The sequence below is a fragment of the Rhinatrema bivittatum genome, chromosome 1 (assembly GCF_901001135.1).
Source record: "Rhinatrema bivittatum chromosome 1, aRhiBiv1.1, whole genome shotgun sequence".
In the NCBI taxonomy this organism is placed as follows: domain Eukaryota; kingdom Metazoa; phylum Chordata; class Amphibia; order Gymnophiona; family Rhinatrematidae; genus Rhinatrema; species Rhinatrema bivittatum.
In genome coordinates this window covers 119,019,886-119,039,625 of record NC_042615.1, presented here as the reverse complement: position 1 = coordinate 119,039,625, position 19,740 = coordinate 119,019,886, and positions in this window count along the sequence as shown.

Genomic DNA, 19,740 nt, shown 5'->3' with positions numbered 1-19,740 from the left:
AATCTGCGCGCGCCAGCAGGCTGCTGGTGCACCATCACCCGACCTGGGGGCTGGTCCGGAGGCCTCGGCCATGCCCCCGGGCCGGCGCCACGCCCCCCGTACCCGCCCCCAAACCGCCCCTGACCCCGGACACGCCCCCTCCCGCCCATTTTACGAAGCCCCGGGACTTACGCGCATCCCAGGCTATGCGCGCACCGGCAGCCTATGCAAAATAGGCACGCCGCGCACGAGTGCCCTGTGCGCGTAAATCCGGCCGGATTTATGCGCGCAGGGCTTTTAAAATCCGGCCCTTAGGATATAATCAGTGAATACCAGTCAACCTCAGTGAATACCAGTCAACCACCCCAACACCATGTAAATAGTTATTAACCCTCATTGCATTGTTATCTGTTTTTGCTTTTTACTTTCCCAAACTTCCTAATCCCTATGTAAACCCGCACTTATATTATGACCTATAGATGTTACTCTTTTTTGCTTCTATCCCATATTTTAATTTGTTAATATGTATTCCCATCTCCTTCGTTACCAGACAAGTTACCATGTTATTTATTACAATGTTAGGCTTGAAAGTTTCCATGTTAAATGTTACAATATAAAATAAGGCAGTCCCTGCCCTATTCACCGAGTTATATGTAAACCGATGTGATATCTCGATCGAATGTCGGTATATAAAAGCAAATAAATAAATTAAATAAATAAACCTCTAATTGTTACCCATAGGATCTGATTTATGCTCATGGATCATTAGACAATAAAATTAGATTATTTTTGGACACTTGTATGCTTCTGATTGGTTGGAAAGTGTTTCAGCATGGTGGTTCCTTTTTGCTAAGAGGAAATGCCATTCGCCAGGTCCCCCTGATGCAGGAAAGAATTCTGAAACATGGACCGTGTTGAGGACATGTCTAATATTTGAAGTCTTCATTTATTATTGTGGGACAGGTAGAGCAGTAGTTAAGTCACAGTAAGTCTTAGGGAAACAATTCTTAAACTGTCCATTTTGAAACAAAGCTCTGCAGGTACTATTTACCCTCAGACATTGTACCAAGTTTCAAAGAAAAAGTGTGTGTGCACTTTTCCTTTGATACTTGCTTGGGTGCAAAGTACATGAGGACTTTTGTTCCTATTTTTTTGTGCAGGTAGGTATTACTAGGAAATGACACGCGTTGACTCGAAAATACAATTATTTTCTGATCCCATCCAAAGCCACACCCACTTCTTCTTATCCCCCTCCCCTTACCCTGGGAAAGCTTCACCCAAATGTGGCTAAAAGTATGTGTGATGTTGAACACTATGCATCCTTTAATCTGCATTGATCGAGGGTGATTTTCAGACATCCAGTTTATGCACAGAAATAGCTATTTATCCAAGTAAATCACTTTGAAATTGCTTCTCCCCTCTAGGACATACCCATGCTGAAGTTAGGTTTGGAAAGACTAAGCAGTTAAATAAAAAACATGTGGTTGGCTGTGATCTGCAAATACAAGCAAAATTAGCTTGCAGAGTTCATAGTATGAGGCTGAGGAGGATGAGTGGTGAAGTGTTAGCCTGTAATCAATGACAATGATATGATGAACAAAGAGAGACATGAGGTCAGACAAACGATAATTAATGTAAATGGAGTGGCCTTGAGCTATAATTTCTATACATGACATAGCAATTGTCTTCCAGAGACAAAATACAGTGTGTTTCAACAAGCACTAAATTACCGTATCTATGTAATAATAACAGGAAGTATCCTTGGATAGCCAATGAGCATTGAAAAGGAATTAGATGCTCCAGAGAGGAGATGGGGTAATTATAAACAAGAAAGGAACAGTGGCCCCATATGCCATAAATCTGTCTTCCGGTTTATGACTGCCTTATGGTGAGGATTTATTAAGCTCTCTGAACAGCAGAACTCACTGTTAACATGCTGTGAGGGAAAAGACTTTTCACTCCTGAAAACCTGACTGAGACAGCAAGTAAAGTATAGTTCATTGATTATATCTCATTTGCTGAAAGATATTTTTAATGGTAAACTGTAATGCTTAATCTACTGAGACATGGAAAACAAAACTGCATATACTTCAGCACATGCAAAATTCAGCAGAAAGTAAAAAGAGTCTTAAACAATATCTCCAAATGGCAGCATGACAGGTTTGCAGTCAGAACATAGACAAATGAGAGGTTTATATCTGCTATAAGTTTAAATATACAAGGTAGCACAGTTGTTAGGAATGTGTCAATTTACATTTCATTTGTGGACCCCCAAATTGAATGGAGGGATCCCATGAATGAAACAAAAAACATTTGTCTCATTCATTTTCCTATTCAGTTCTATGACCCACTGAAGTCTATGACTGTGTACTGCTGAGCAAAAAAACAACTAGTAAATATAGCAACCAACTTTTACCTGTGTAACCTTGAGACCTAACAGCCTTGTCAGAGCCAAGCCGAGGCGGGACAAGTTGGTAAGGAAACCACACTGAAGGCAAATCACAGAGAAGCATCTTTCTACACTATCATATAAAAAGTGTAAAAGAGGCATTCTGAGATTCAAAGGTGAAGGGGAGGAATATGTAGAGGCTGATGAGAAAACACAAAGGGGTGGATTTTAAAAGGGCTACACGCGTAATATACGTGCCTAACCCTTTAAAACCCCTCCTGCGCGTGCCGAGCCTATTTTGCATATTCCCCGCGACGCGCTTTTCATAAACCAGCTACAGATGGGAACCTCTTTAAAATGAAATGGAATGATAATGCTGTTTAAAGCATAGATATGAAGTAAGTTTCAGTGAATCCATGTAGATGGTTGTGAAAAGATGGATCCTATAAGAATAATGATGATTATTGGCCTTGTGAGAAACCCTAGTAAATAAATAAATGATACTGGCAGATGATGTTTATATGTTGAGGCCAGTGGCGTAGCCAGAATTGATTTTTTGGGTGGGCACAAGGTTAACATGGGTGGGCTGTAGGCATGCAGGTCTACTAGTTGTTTTTTTACTGATAAATAATGCCAAATTATGCAGCATAGCATTCACATCTACGCCTAAGTATGAGGTTTACTTAATGATACAAACATAATTCACGGTGATTTGTGGTACTTTAGCCTTCTTATTATTACGATTTTATACACGGCTCCTACCTGTCCATAAATTTTGAGAGAGCGGTTGTGTTGCTTATATTTAAATTGCTAACATCTCAAAATATAGATATATATTTTTACCTTTGTTGTCTGATCTTTGTATTTTCTAATCAGTTGGTCCTGGTCTCTTTTTCCCATTTTTTCCCTTATAGCTCATTTCCTAATTCCTTTTCAGTGTCTTTCTTCTATTACTGTCTTCTTCCCTTCCACACACACACACACACACACACACACACACATACACGCTTTCTCTCACAGACTCCCTCTCACACACTCAAGCTGTCACTCTCATATGCTCTCCCCCCCCCCCACAAGCTCACATTCTCTGCAGACACACATACAAGTTCTCACTTTCTCACCCCTCCCCAGGCTTATATTCTTATGCACACACAGACGGACATCCAGGCACCCATTCTCACCCACACACATAAACCCAGACTCCCATTCTCACCCACAAACCCATGCTCCCAGTCTCACCCACACATATTCAAGCTCCCATTCTCATCCATACATATACACATTTAAGGTCCTATTCTCACCCACACATACACACATACAAGCACCCATTCTTATCCACATATCAAGCTTCCATTCTCACCCACCCACACAACCCCAGGCTCTTCATTCTCACCCATATATACACACATTCAAGCTCCCATTCTCACCCACCCACAAACCCAGGCTCCCATTCTCACCCATATATACACACATTCAAGCTCCCATTCTCACCCACCCACAAAACCCAGGCTCCCATTCTCAACCACACATACACACATTCGAGCTCCCATTCACCCACATATTCAAGCTTCCATTCTCACCCACATACACACCCAGGCTCCAGTTTTCACCCACACACACTCCCATTCTCATCCACACATACACATTCAAGCACTGCACAGCTTCCGCTTTCTCCCCCAGAGCAGGAAGATCAGCTGCCTCTCCTGCTGCCACCGGCCTCCTGCTATCTTCGGGCTTCGGGCCGTACTGCCCGCCGAACTTCCTGTCGGGGGGGGGGAGCGGAAGCACAGCGCACAACGTCCATTTCCTCCCTCCCCCCAAGCAGGAAGATCGGCGGGCAGTACGGCCCGACGCCCGAAGATAGCAGGAGGCCGGTGACAGCAGGAGAGGCAGCTGATCTTCCTGCTTTGGGGGAGAAAGCGGAAGCTGTGCGCGGCGCTTCCGCTTCCCCACCCCCAAACAGGAAGATCGACGGACCATACGGCCCGACGCCCGAAGATAGCAGGAGAACGGGTGGCAGCAGGAGAGGCAGCTGATCTTCCTGCATGGGGGGGAGGAAGCGGAAGCTGCGCGCGGCGCTTCCGCGCCCCCCCCCCCCCGAACAGGAAGACCGGTTGGCCATGCGGCCGCAGCAGCGCTTCCCCATGTGTGCCGTGATGGCGCGCGAGGCATGGGTTCTCTTGTTCGCTGTCGCGGGGATGGGATCCCGCGACAGCCTTGCAGTTCCGGTGCCAGTTGGGTGGGCCTGGGTCTAAGTTGGGTGGGCACCTGCCCACCCAGGCCCACCCGTGGCTACGCCACTGGTTGAGGCCTGTTTAATTTCCTATATTGTTCACATTTACACCCCAGGAATGCATGTTACCCAATTGCATCCTTCCCAATACAAGAAAGTTATTCATGTGGACAACAGAACCAAAGATTCCTAGAGACAGTCCCCATGGACAGCAATGACACTCATTACAGTGGAACCAAAAAATAACAATGGTTCACTGACAGTGAAATGGAATAACACAGTTTGCCAACAGCATGTGTAATGAGTTCTTGGTTATTCCACAGGCCATTTACCTATTGTCAGGATCCCTGGTCTCCTATGATTCCACATCTGTGGTAAGGGCCACAAGATTAGGCCCATGCCGCAGAATTGGCCAGTCCCGGTCAAATCGCCATGGTAGACTGGGTGCCATGTCCTACCTGGGAAGCAGCATTGGTTACAATGGTATCTAAGATTGCAATGCAATATTTCTCACCTTGCTGATTTACTCCACACCAACGCTGCTGCTTCACTGCTGTCACACCACGTCATTGGAAGCAGAGCAGCACCAGCCAATCAGAAAACAAAAGAAAGAATTGGCTCAGTCTCAGTGCAGTATTCACCTAATAACCACCACTGATTGCCCCATAAGGAAAGTGAGGGGTGGTAGACAGGGTGAGGAATGGGCTAGGAACAACAGCAATGGCATCCTCTTTCCCTACCCCCCAATTTCTAACCTTTCTTCTCATGGATAGGAGGAGGACAGTGGCATTAAAGAACCTGGTGAGGGATGCCACCAAAGCATGCTGGATCTGGCTCCCTAGGTGCATACCACGCCTAAGGCCTCCTTTTAAAAATCCCATGATGGGAACTTAGCCACGGCACCCCTGGATGATGTCAGTTGCTTTATAAAAGCCCTTCTCCCTGCCAGATGCCGTTGTCAGCAACGTCGACTCTGCTACAGTGTACCTTGCTTTGCCTTCATCTTCTGCCCTTGTCCAGCCTTCCAGACATTCTCTGGATTGGGTTGGAACCCTATACCATCAGTACTTGGCCCAGAATCATTATCTCTCTTTCTGAAAAACTCAAACTTCTCATTGAGCATGATACCTGATTTATTCAGTCACATCGGTATGCAGTGAGATGCTGGTCATATTATGTTTGCCTGACTCTGACGATAAGGATATCATTCATCTGGGACAGTACCCCTAGCTTTCAATGAGTTGGGACATCCATTTCTGACAAATGTTCAGGAGCCAAAGAGCACACAATTAAAACAGAATCATCTGAATGGTTTGATGAAAGTAATTAGGAGTGTGGATTCAGGAGCCATGAAAATCTGCCCAAAACTGTGTCTAGGTATCCAGTTTAGAAAAAAAATTAGAATTTCTATGCTACCCCACAGTGTGCTCCACTTTCATATAATTTAATGAGACCAACACAGATCCATACTTTTACTTTCTCATTTGTTTTTGGATTGACCACCGTTCCTGCACAGCAATCAGCCTGGGTGTTCACTTTAGAAATAACTCTTATTTGCTGCATGCATTTAGTTCATCCTTTACTCTGGGCAACCAATATTGACACTCTACATGGTGTAGAAAGCACAAAAGATTTTGAATCACAGCTAAAACAATCTGCTCCTGAAGTAGATCATAGAAGAAGTATATTGTCAAATCCTCTCTGAAATGCATAGAGCTTTGGGGTAATGGATAACCCACCCCAGTTTTCAAAATGGTGTTGGCCAGCCCTTTGCCCTACCATGTGACAGGGATTACCCAATGGCACTGGTAGCCTCTGTCACATGGTAGGGGAAAAGGGCTGCCAGTGCAATTTTTCCTAAAGGCATCCACCTGCCAGGAAGCAGGAGTTTGTTCCCTGGCTCCCCGCTAGACTTCCAGGGATTATTGGTGAGTCCTGTGGGGTCAGGGGGACTCCTTATTTTAGTAAATGGGAAGGGCTGGAGCTGGTTTGAGTTTTCTTTGAAGGTACATTTTTACCTCACCCCCCCAAAAAAAAAATAAATAAAAAAAATAAACCACATGAAATGTTGTGCATTTTCCTTTTTTTTTTAATTGCCAAAATGCAACGAAATAGGAAATATTGTCTTTATTTCCTAATTCATTGCAAATTAATTCCCACTCCTAGTGCAGACCCCTCCAGAGGAGGACTCATTTTAAATGAACACTGCCCAGGGGTAGACGTAATACAGCCATAGTGAAAGGGGAAGCAGAAACCCCAGTTGCAGGCTATGGTGGGAGGTGGCAGTAGGGCTTGCACCCTAAGAATCAGGCCCATAGAGAGCAGCTAAGCTTAGGCTTTGTAGGAAGCCACTGTGACCAGCATGCAGGAGGATTAAGGTGAGAGGTTTTTTTTTACAGGTTGATTTTAAAAGTGCTGCTAGCGCAAGAATGCCCACATACATGCATATGTGGGCCACGCACGAGCAAAGTGGATTTTAAAAAGCCACAAAATACATGCATATGTACCCGTGCATATGTAAGGAATAAGGGAGTGGAATAGGAGTGAAGCATGGGCAGGGCATGGGCGTTCAGTGGCAGGGCTAAGATTTAAGGGCTCGTAACCCTGAATTTTAAGTCCAAAAACAGCAGCACACATACGCTAGATAGCCGTGGAAATTTACTGATGCTCCTGATGAGCAAGTCTGTAGATCTCGAGTTTAAGGGCTTATGGAATAGGGTGAGGGGTCTGGGCCAACGTAGGGGCATGTAGGATGTAGAACTAGAGAGGTCTGAATAGAGGCATTGGAGCAGATACTTCTTTGGCACCCCCTCCCCCCAATATATAATTTTAAAATTTCCTAAACATCGATAAAATATTTCAAAACAGCAGACACATCAAATAACACTCAATAATTAAAACTAATAAGGATTTTAGAAATCTCCTGCTTTCCAAATCTGTCATTCTAAGATTGTTGTGACTGGGGGCACACATGCGCGCACACACACACACACACACACACACACACACAATATACTCCCTCTCTCTCGTACACACACATACATGCTTGGCGAGAGACAGAGGGAGCATGTGTGTGTGAGACACACACACACACACACACGCTTCCGCTATCTCTCTCTCACACATGCAGACAAAAACTGAGCTAGACCACAAGCCACATTCTATATACAGAGCAACAGTGGAAAAGCAGAAAATCACTATTCCTCAAAACAATACAATCAAGAAATATAAATGAATCAGAATAGTAAAACCATACTAAAAAAATATACATTTCAAAACAGCTGATGAAAAGAATAATATTCAATAATAAGAAGCTCCTGTACAAAATTTTAAAAATTTCCTAAACATAGATAAAATATTTCAAAACAGCAGACATCAAATAACATCCAGAAATTAAAACTAATAAGGATTTTTAAAAATCCCCCACTCTCCATGCCTGTCACCCTGAGATTGTGGTGAACTGGGGGTACACACACACACACACACACACACACAAATAAAATATGCTCCTCTATCTCTTACACACACATAAACACTTGGTGAGAGGCAGAGGGGAGTGTGTGTGTGTATGTTTGTGTGTGTGTGTGTGTGTGAAAGAGACAGACACACAATTCCTCCGTCTCTCTCTCTCACACATACACACACACATGCTTCATCTGTATCTCTCACACACGATTCCTGTCTCACTCATGCATACACACACATGCTTTCTCTCTCTCACCCCCAGATCCAGGCACCCTATCATACACACACTCTCATTCATACACACACCTTCATACACACACACACATCCACGCACACAACCAGCACTTACTCTCACAGGGCCAGTCTCTCTCTTTTTTTGGCTGCCGGTGGCACCACAGGGCCTCTTCGGCCGCCATCACCGGAAGTGCCGGCGGCAACACTGGGTCTGTTCTTTGCTGCTGGCTCCAGGAAATGCCAGCGGTACTGCTGGCCTCTGCCACTGTTGCAGGTCATTCCCTTTGCTGTCAGGGTTTCCCTGCCGCGTCACTGTTCTGTGCCACCGCGTCACTGTTCCAGACCGCCGCAGGACCTTCCTGCCAGCGGCAATGGCACCCCCTGTTCCCACCCTGAGTGGACACCCCCCCTGCCCCCCCCCCCCCCCCCCGGGTCTGAAAGATCTTGCTATTAACTGAACAAATTGATGGACTAATTGCAAAACTGGGAATGTACCTCATGTAAGCATGTTCTAAAATGTGCTCATATATGCACGTAAAGACCCACAAGGTCCTATGGAAGACACATGCACACTAGCAGTGTTTGAGTAACTTCTTAAAATTAGGAGCATGCTTACACATGGTTGGTGCATTTTAAAACATACTCAATCAAGTGCATGCACAATTAAAAATTCTAGTGTATCCTTGCTCGCACGCCAATACATGCGTGTATGGGCACAAACGTGCTAATTTTAAAATAAATCTCTTATTGTATGAGTTTGAGACTGATGTGGTTTGATAAAGTTAAGGTATCAGGATAACTCGGAACTATGTGTCCTTAAGTCCACCTCACCCACCAGAGTGAGAGGATTTCAACTCGAAGCAGAGGCACCCTGGAAGGAATGGGGTAAAGTAAAGCTATAAAGATTTTACACTACGGAATAACTTTAAACTACCGAGATAACTACTGGGATATGTGTGCTTAAGCCCAGCTCACCAACTGGGGTGAGAGGATTTGAATCCATAGCCATGACACCCTGGAAGGAACAGGTAAACTATAGGCAATAGAGACCGGAGTACCTGACCTGGGGAGCCTCCAATGTTGGAACCAGGGAAACTGCAAGGTGGAGCCAGGCAGTGGGACCATAGAAAAGTAACCCCCCCCCCCCTCCCCCATTGCTTAACAATTTCTTAGGTAACCAGAGAATTCCAGCTGGATTGTGACTAGAAGAGTGGCCAGTGGCACGAACCTGCGACAAGTGTCATCTGCAAAGAGTCAAACTCTCCCTATTAGCCCCTCTGCAATCTTGCTTATGAGAATATTGAGTAGAACAAGCCCATGGTTGATACTTTGACAGCTTATTTGTTACTTTTTATTACAGGAGATGAACTCCTTTTATCAACAGTCTTTGTTGACTATCACTCTACCAGCTTCTAACTTATCACCTTAGGGCTCACATCCAATATGCCATCTTTATATGAAATACTGAGGATTCAAAATCAACATTTTTAACATGGTATTTTTTCATAGACAACACTAGAATAACATTTCTATAGTAAGTAATAAAACGTATATAAAAGATAAAACATATTGCTTTTTTTTTTTGCATTCTTGAACTGTAAGATAAATTAGGACAAAAGTGCCACCTAGTGGCATGTTGAAGAATATATGAAGGAATAAAATTATAGCCTGTACATTTGGCTGATTCACTAAAAGGCCGATGCAATATCATCGCGTAAAAAACATGCATCCAATCTGGGTGCACGTTTTTTGAATGTGCACATATCCACCTCTCCTGGGCTCTCGATGTAATAGGCAAATGAGCTGCTGCCCTGAAAGGGATGCGCTATGGATAATTTGTGCGTCCCAAAGGCTCTGTATCGGGTGCCCAGGAAAGCGGCTATGCATCCACAACAGCCTGGCCAGAGCTCCCTCACCACCACCTCCGGCAGGGCTGTTCCAATCTGAAAAGGGATTGGTCCTTTCACTGACATGTGATAATGAATGGACCAGTCAGCAGTAAGTGAAGGAGTAAATAAATTAATATTAAGTACCAGACACTTAATATTAATTTATTCACTCCTTTAATCAGGCTAGAACTCGGGGATGCTGCTTTCCTTGGTTCCTCCTACTTTAACACAACAATATTAATAGGAGGAATCACAGAAAGCAGGCCACGCCCCCGGGCCGAAACCACGCCCGTGGCACCGCCCCGAAACATCGCGTCACCCACGCCCCGCCCCCGAAACGCCTCGTCACGACTGCCACACCCCCCGGCACGCCTCTCCATGCAAGCCCCGGGACTTACGCACATCCTGGGGCTTGCGCGCGCCGCCGAGCCTATGCAAAATAGGCTCGGCGCGCGCAGGGGGGGTTTGGGGTAGGTTTTCGGGGGGTACGCGCGTATCCTATAAAATTGCTGAGCGCACAGATTATCCAGGGAAAACGGGGTCAGATCAGAACATGCTTGGTGCAAGTTTTTTTTTTTTTTTTTTTTCATTTTACCAGTTAGTGTGATATTCAGCACTAACCAGCTAAATTTGTCCTAGTAGGTGTGGCCACTCAAGTAGTTACCCTAAATGTGTCTACACACATTGGGGCGGATTTTAAAAGGAGCGCGAATAGCCTACTTTTGTTTGCGCTCCAGGCGCAAACAAAAGTACGCTGGATTTTAGTAGATACGCGCGGAGCCGCGCGTATCCACTAAAATCCTGGATCGGCGCGCGCAAGGCTATCGATTTTGTATAGCCGGCGCGCGCCGAGCCGCGCTGCCTACCCCCGTTCCCTCCAAGGCCGCTCCGAAATCGGAGCGGCCTCGGAGGGAACTTTCTTTTGCCCTCCCCTCACCTTCCCCTCCCTTCCCCTACCTAACCCACCCGCCCGGCCCTGTCTAAACCCCCCCCTTACCTTTGTTGGGGGATTTACGCCTCCCGGAGGGAGACGTAAATCTCCGCGCGCCAGCGGGCCGCTAGCGTGCCGGGACGCGATCTGGGGGCGGGTCCGGAGGGCGCGGCCACGCCCCCGGGCCGCCCCGGGCCGTAGCCACGCCCCCGGGCCCGCCCCCGGAACACTCCCGACACGCCCCGAAAACGCCGCGCGGTTCGGACCCGCCCCCGACACGCCCCCCTCCGAAAACCCCGGGACTTACGCGAGTCCCGGGGCTCTGCGCGCACCGGTAGGCCTATGTAAAATAGGCTTACCGGCACGCAGGGCCCTGCTCGCGTAAATCCGCCCGGTTTTGGGCGGATTTACGCGAGCAGGGCTCTGAAAATCCGCCCCATTTTCTGCAGATTTTTAAATTAGTATTATTATTTTTACATTTTTGGTTCCTCCTACTTAATATCGCTAGGAGATTAAGTCAGAGGGTGTACAGTAAAGCAGTTTTTCTGCTTTTCTGTACACCTCTCCGGGTTGCTCTGAATTTAACGCCAGCCACCTCTTCGCTAATAAGGAGGCGCTAGGGACGCACTATTGCCCCTAGCACTTCCTTATTAGCGCGACCTCTCATTTAAATAAGGAGTCACGTGCCCAGGAGAAGTGGCTGGGTGAGCGTCGGCAGAGTGGGCGCTCATCACGAAGCACCCGCTCTCCTGTTATTCTTTTTGTATCGGCCTGATATTTTGTGTGTCACCTAAAGATTTGATCACCTCACTCATTATACCCTTTTCCAGATCATTTATAAATATATGAAAAAGCATCAGTCCTAGTACAGAACCCTGGGGGACTCCACTATTTACCTTTCTCCATTGAAAGAAATTAACATTTCAGGCCTCCTCTCTGTTTTCTATCCTTTAGCCAATTACAAATCCACAATAGGACATTGCCTGTTATCCCATGACTTTTTAATAACCCGATGAATCTTTCATGAGAGACTTTGTCAAACACCTTCTGAAAATTCAATTGCACTATATCAACCAGCTCACCCTTGTCCACATTTATTAACCTCTTCAAACAAATCTAACAGATTTGTAAGGCAACATTTTTCTTTGATAAATCCATGTTGGCTCTGTTCCATTTACATGTTAGTCTGCCCCATATTGGTCAAAAAGTCAAATTTCCTCAAATGTGTATCACAATCCTCTAAACTACAGCTATAGGATTTGTGAAGAAATGAAAGTAAATTACAAGAGTTAGGCTCTTTAATAGTGAGTAGAAATTGCCCTTCTCTATGAAAAATGCAGTTTATACTGAGCTTGCTCTAAAGGTGAGAGGTAACAGTCTCCAGCTGAGAAAGACAAGAGGTAAGAGGTAACAAGAGAAGGTGACGCGAGCTTGTCTCACGCCACCGAGATTAACATGGGCAGAAGCGGCAGGGAGCACAGGCAGGGTGGGGGAGGTGGGGGGGGGGGGGTGAGGTAACTGACGGCAATGGCAACAATTTTAAATTGCTGCATTGCCATTGGCTGCTCTGTTGGTAAGTCGGGGTTTCGGCGCGATTAGAGGCAGTCAGGAATCAGCAGCAAAGCAAGCGGCAGATTTGTGCTTTTTGCTCCACTGGTGATTGCTGGCTGCCTTGGCGTTTTTTCAGTCATTTTAGAATTTTTTCCAGTGGCGCGGTTTTTGGCGGTGATAGGAAACATGAGGAGAGCTCGGGCCAAGTCATCAGCCCCCCCCCCCTCGGGGTGGCCTCCGATCGACTGCGGGCAACCGCTGGCAGCAAGGCACGGGTCACGGGTCCAGCTCACTCCCCTGGGCCAGCAGTGGTAAGTTTACCAAGGCCTGGGGCCCTGCTGAGCGTGGCGGCCACCGCTGGCGGCCGGCCTCCTGCACCCCTGGGCTGGTTCCCTTCGCGGCCTTGCCCTCTCTCCCCGCTAACTCGGGGGAGAGCAGCCCCGAGCCAGATGGTGCCCCAGTTTCCCTGGCGTCTTTCTTATCTGACCGCCCCCGCTTACCTCTTCGCCGTGAGGGGCGGAGGTTGAGATATCGCTCAATGCATCTGGCCGCGATTTTGAGCAACAGCTGGATACCCCGCCGGGCCCCGGTCAGGAACGCAGCGTACCTGCCGATTTCGGGAAGCTCCTGGTCAGCCAGGGGGAACTGGTACTCCCTGTCCTCGCTCCTGCGCTTGGCAGGCGCCGTGGACCGCATGGTGGGCACAGGCCCAACCCCCCGCTGGCCGCCATGATGGAGACGCACATGGGTCAGGCCTCCAGCAGCAGTGGGCAGAGCCAAGCGCAAGGGGGAGGAGAGATGCCCTTTTTCGGCGAGCTACAGGACTTGGTGTACCCTGCTCCCCCCGAGGGGCAGCGATCACGGAAGCCAGCGTGCAGGGAGGGTAGGAAGGAAAAGCAGCCAGTCTGGAGACAGGCTGAAGGAGTTGGGGAGATTAGAGCTCGAGGTGCAGGGGATGGTCTGCCTCCCCCCCTGCCCCGGTCCTAAGGTTACTGTCCCGGCCAGGCAGGGGATGCTGGGAGGTCCCACAACGCCTTGATTGTGGACATTCTGGGACACTACATGGGATCTCGGCTCGAGGTTAGCTCCCAGGCTGCATTTGGAGGGAGCGGAGGGAATCGGGGGTTGGCAGCAGGGAGTTGGATGCCAATTTGGGGATGAGGTTTTTCCAGCCAATGATTGGTTCAGAGACAAGCCCTGGGGAGAGGGACAGGAGCGGTGTGCTCCTCATGCAGCTTTTCAGGGTACAGAATCATGCTTTAGGCAGGGGGCGGATGGGGCAATGGGATCCTCCGCTGTGTCCCAGGGACGTCGCGGCAAGAGGCCTGCAGAGACCGGAAGTTCCAGGTGAGGCGGGAGGACACGAGGACCAGATGGATGGCTTCGAAGGGACGCGTGGTGGAGTTACTGAGCAGCGGTATAGCGGGAGTTCCGGAAACCGGCGCATCAGGAGTGGGAACAGGTATGACCGCTGGGGGTGAAGCGCGCGAAGGTAGAGGGTATGCCAGGAAGAAAAAGAGGTCACGGGTCAGCAGTTCTTCCAGCTCATCTTCATCTTCTTTGAGCTCGAATGATCTAGGTCCTGGACAGCGCACAGTGTTAGCAGAGGGTCCCAGGTAAGACATGGAGCATCCGGCATTGGCTTCTTTAACTGACTTGTGGGAAGAGGTGCCAAAATGCCTAGTTAAGTGCATTTGCAGGCATAAATTTGTAAATATATTCAAGTTATTAGAGGGTAGACGGGGCGGAAGGAAGGCCAAAAAGAAGAATAAAAGAATCGGGGCTGGCCCAAAAATTTCAAAGAATATAGTTAATTGGGTTCGGGGTTTCTTATGTTTGGCCAGCGTGGTGAGCCATTTTGATCCCACCCAATTTGGGGCTTTGCTGTCATATGCAGACAGTATACTCGGGGCATTCAAGGATTACGAAGGTTGGGCTTGGCTCAACTACGACAAAAAGTTCCGTGACAAAATGGCAGGGAATAGATTTATGTCCTAGGGCACGCAGGACATTCATCTGTGGCTTACCCAGATGATGAATAAGGGAGTCAGCGCAGGCAAAAGTGTAGGGGCGGGGAGAGGTGCAAGCTGTAGCACAGCAGGCTACGGCTTTGTAGGGAGTAAGGGTGGTTCCTTTCGTGGATCAGGAATTGTTCACAAGGTCGAATCAGGAAGCAAAGCCAAGGGGGGTGGGTCCAACCTCTGTTGGAGGTTTAACAAGCTCATGTGTTTGTTCCCCGAGTATAAATTCAGACACACATGCGCTTCATACGGAGGTGCACATCCAGCCACCAAGTGCTCGCAAGGACAGAATACTGCCCTTAACAAGGGCGGTAAACTATGAAGTCCTTTATCATAAGGCGGATTCACCGATAGAGCTCTCCGCGTTAAAGGAGAGGTTGCGGTGTTATCCAGACTCAGCAGTGGCTGCATTGTTGAGTGTTGGGTTTAGCATTGGGTTTCATATCCCGTATGAGGGTCCGGGGGGGGGGGGGAGTGGGGGGAGAGCGAGGAATTCTAGATCAGCTTATAGAATGGCAGATGTAGCACAGGAAAAGTTACATGCGGAAATACAATTAGGGAGGGTGGTGGGGGCATTTTGATGCTCGGCTGTTTGATAGGATGCATTTGTCGCCACTGGCAGTCATCCCAAAGAAGGCGCCAGGCAAGTTTAGGTTGATCCTGAATTTATCATATCTGGAGGGATCGTCTGTAAATGACTTTATTCCGCGACGAGAGTGTACGGTGAAATATGCTTCCTTCGATGAGGTGATAGCTTTGGTGTGTAGTGCGGGGCCTGGGGCATTGCTAACCAAAGTGGATATAGAATCTGCTTTCAGGTTATTACCGATTAACCCATTGAGCTTCCCTCTATTGGGTTTCTATTTCGAAGGAGGTTATTGTGTGGATTGTTGTTGCCCATGGGTTGTGTGATTTCTTGCTTGCTCTTTGAGGCCTTTAGCACTTTTATACAATGGGCCACGATGCAGTACAACAGCTGCAAAGCCATGCTACACTACTTGGATGATTTCTTGTTTGTGGGACTGAGCGGGTCAAGCGTCTGTCAGCACCAGTTAGGTTTCCTGGAGGTGGCTAGGTACTTAGGAGTGTCTATTGTGCAGGAAAAAATGGAAGGGCCGGCTACTAAACTTACTTTCTTAGGAATTGAATTGGATTCGATAGCAATGGTGTTGCGGTTGCCATCTGAGAAGGTAACTCAGTTCAGGGATTTGGTGAAATTGGTCCAAGGATCAGTTAAAGTGACTCTGAAGTAAATGCAATCCTTGATTGGTTCCCTGAACTTTGTGTGCAGGATTATTCCGATGGGTCGGGCGTTCATCTGTAGGCTGTCAGCCAGAACTGTTGGGGTAAAGGCCGGTCATCATTTTATACGAGTTACGCAAGTGGTGAAGGACGAGTTGGGGGTTTAGGAGAGTTTTTTAGATTTGTTTAATGGAATATGCATGATGCAGGATGCAGAGAGGTCGAACAAGGACTTGGAATTGTATTCCGATGCGGCCGGAGCAACTGGTTTCGGATTGTATTTCCAGGGACAGATCTGCATGGAGCAGTGGCTGGGGGAGTGGGAATCCGAGGGGCTGACAAGAAATATCACATTCTTGGAGCTTTTCCCTATAATAGTAGCTTTAACGATTTGGGGGAATGGGTTGCATAACAAGAAAATAGTGTAGTGGTGCGATAATTTAGGGGTGGTTCAGGTGGTCAACAGGCAGTCAGCAAGGTGTCCAAGGGTGTCGGTGCTGCTGCGGGAGATGGTCTTCCTATGTATGCGATGGAATGTAACTATCATGGCAAGGCATGTGCCGGGTAACATGAACTTGATTGCCGATGCTCTTTCTCATTTCAAGTGGGATGTCTTCAGAGCCAAGGCTCCTCAGGTGAGTTTGCAGGGGGAGAGACTTTCCCAGAGCACCTTGGTCAAACTTGGTATGACGACATGTGGAAATTGATCCGACAATCCCTTTGTACCGGCTACTTGGAGATCGCATCTGGCAGCAGAGGGGCGGGTGTCTCATTTTTTGCAAACTTGGGGGTGGAAAGGGGGGGCAGTGTGAGAGGGTGACGTGGTACAATTTATTTTTGTGGCAAGGGGTTGGGTTATTCGTTGGCATTGGTGCAATGCCAATTAGCGTGTTTTGCATTTTTTCAGAAACTGGGGGGGGGGAGGGGGCTGCGGAAACCCAATTAGCAGTTTTTTGGTACAACGGGTTTTGGGGGGATGGGGGAGAGGGTACGTGGAGCAAGGGGATACGTGGGAGACCTATACGGTACTTAGACCTGTTGAAAATAGTGGAGCACTTGGCGGTACTGTGCCGGTCTAGGTATGCGGTCTTGCTGTTTCAAGTTGCATTTTCCTTGGCTTTTTTCGGAGTCTTGAGGGTCAGAGAATTGGTCACCTGATCCAAGGTGAGCAAGTATGGGGTGGGGTTGAGGGCCCAAGATGTTTGGGTTTACGAGCACTGGGTGACTTTGCGTATTCGGAAATCCAAGATGGATCAAAAAGGAAAAGGGTTTTGGATTTCATTGATTCAGGCAAGTGACGAGCTTGCTTGCACAGTGTGGGGCAGGCAAGCTCATGTGAGGGTAAGGCCGGAAATTCGGGGTTCCTTTTTGGTTCACGAGCATGGTTTACCGTTGACCATTTTTCAATTTGCTCATGTACTACAATTGGTAGTGGAGGGATTAGGGTGGGAGGCGCGGAGGTACTCACCACACTCCTTTCGAATAGGAGCAGCAACCACAGCGGTGGAGTTGGGGAGGTCTGCTCGGAGGATTTAAACAATAGGACGCTGGAATTCAGCGGCCTTCCAATCATATGTGCGGAAGTGACGAATTGGGGTTGGAGGGGGGGGGATGTTTCTGCTTTGGCTTATGCAGTTCTTTGCTTTGCAGACACGGAAGGGGTTGCATCCCAATTGGGAATGGCCTGGGGTCGTGGGCCATTCTTTCGTTCACTGTGCACAGTGAAGGGCTGCAAAGAGGCCTTATGGCAAACATTTGAATTTGAATACCAGCCGGTGGATTTTGCATTGGTTCAGAAAAGGTGGCATGCGTTGGGGGGAGTTGCTCTCTTTCTTCCAAGGGCGAGTTAAAATTTTGGGTGCTCCAATGCTAATGATTATTCATTTGGGGGAAAACGACATTGGTAAAGTGTCGTGCTGCGAATTGGTAGCGATGATATGAAAGGATTTGCCAAGTATTATAAATAGGATGCCAGGTACGAAGGTGGGCTGGTTCTGACATTATTAGTGCGGAATTAGACACCGTACGGAATCCTTATGGTGCATAGGTGTCAAAAAATTGATCGCCAAATTGGCAAATGGTTGATTCAACAGGGCAGTTTTGGGTAAGGCACAATTGGTCATGGGAGGTACTGGGGGGTTTATTCCTGGGCGATGGGATTCACTTTTCAGACGTTGGTATGGATTTATTCAACAATGCCCTGGAGGAAGGATTTGAGCAACAAATGCATTAGCTGGAGGGCCGCAATGGGGGAACAAAGGCAACCGGGTTGCCTATGTTTGTGGCGGAAAACCCAAGCCCTAAGTTGTAATGTGTTGTATTGGATTGTGAAGGACATTGGAGGGGAGGGGGGGAAATGCTCGTGTAGGCGGGAAGGCCTAAGAGCATGGGGGGGGGGGCGCCGATGCTCAGGCCACACGCTTACCCTCGCTAGAGCCGTGGCGGGGTAAGAGATGGGGGAGAGTCGAAGTAGTCTTACCACTGGGATGAGGTGGTAAGTGAAGAGGGGTACGATGGAAGAGGGGGAGGGGGAATACGTGTTTGGTGTTATGTATAATAAGTTATGGGGGCTCGGGTTGTGTTTTGAAATAAACTGCGGCCTTGTTTTAAAGTCATATTGATGTTGCTGTGTTTTTTGTATGGGGAGGGGGGTAAATGGGGAGTGAGCTGCTGGTCTTGCTTCCCTATGTTAGGTAACAGTCTCCACCTGAGGAAGACAACGGATCTTCTCCTGTTCAGTCAGTTAAAGGGCTATGTTCTAACTGAGCAATAGAGCTGCTAGTTCTAGAATAGTAGTTTCCTAATGTCAAATCTTAGATGTGATTGTTTGCCTCATAAAACCCCAGATAGGCCGGGTATCCTTTATGTGTAACCCCACCCTGGTGTGCAGGTCCAGCACAGGTGGGGACATAAAGTTATTTATCTGCTCTACGGGGCAGGGAGCTTGGCTAGCTCTTCTGACTCTTCTCTTGCCAAGGTATAGCCCCTTTTGACTAGCAGAAAGGAGTCCTCTCAGGTCTTAGTGCAGGGTGGCTAGTCGCATGCACTGAATTCCCAGGGCTAGGTGAATGTTTACACTTGCTGCTGGGTGCTGGGTGCTAAGTGCCAAAGAAAACACAGGGACCACTGAGGGGGTGTCCAAAAATAATACTTTATTACAAACAGTGAGGTTGAATAACCCACATAAATAGGTTTCCAGCTCCACAGTTATGGCTCTTTATCTCTCTCTTTTTACAAGGCTGTGACCTCTATCCATTTAGGAGTCTTGTATGAGGCCAGGAATCCAGCTGCTGTCCTGGGTTAGGGTAAGCAGTGGTCCCTTCAGGTTAGGGCCCCTTTAGTGGATGGGAACCCCTCCCAGGTGACAAAAAAGCTACTCTTGGTACAGAGAGCTAATGTTGCTATCTTCCCAGGTTTGACTGAAGATGCCGGATGGGTGTCCTCCCCTATTTCAGATGATTTTATTACTCACAGTTGGCTGTAGGGATGTGAATCGTTTTTGAACGATTAAAATTATCGTCAGATAATTTTAAAATCGTCCAAAATCATTAGATACGCGATACAATACAAATGCCCCCGATTTATCGTCAGGGGCATTTATATTGTATCGTTAAATAGGGCGCGGGAAAACCGGCACACCCAAAAAACCCTAAAATCCACCCGAACCTTTAAAACAAATCCCCCACCCTCCCGCACCCCCCCCAAAATGTTTTAAATTACCTGGGATCCAGTGGGGGGGGGTCCTGATGCGATCTCCTCCCGCTCTCTGGCCACCGCTGCGTTGAGAAATGGCGCCGGTGGCCCTT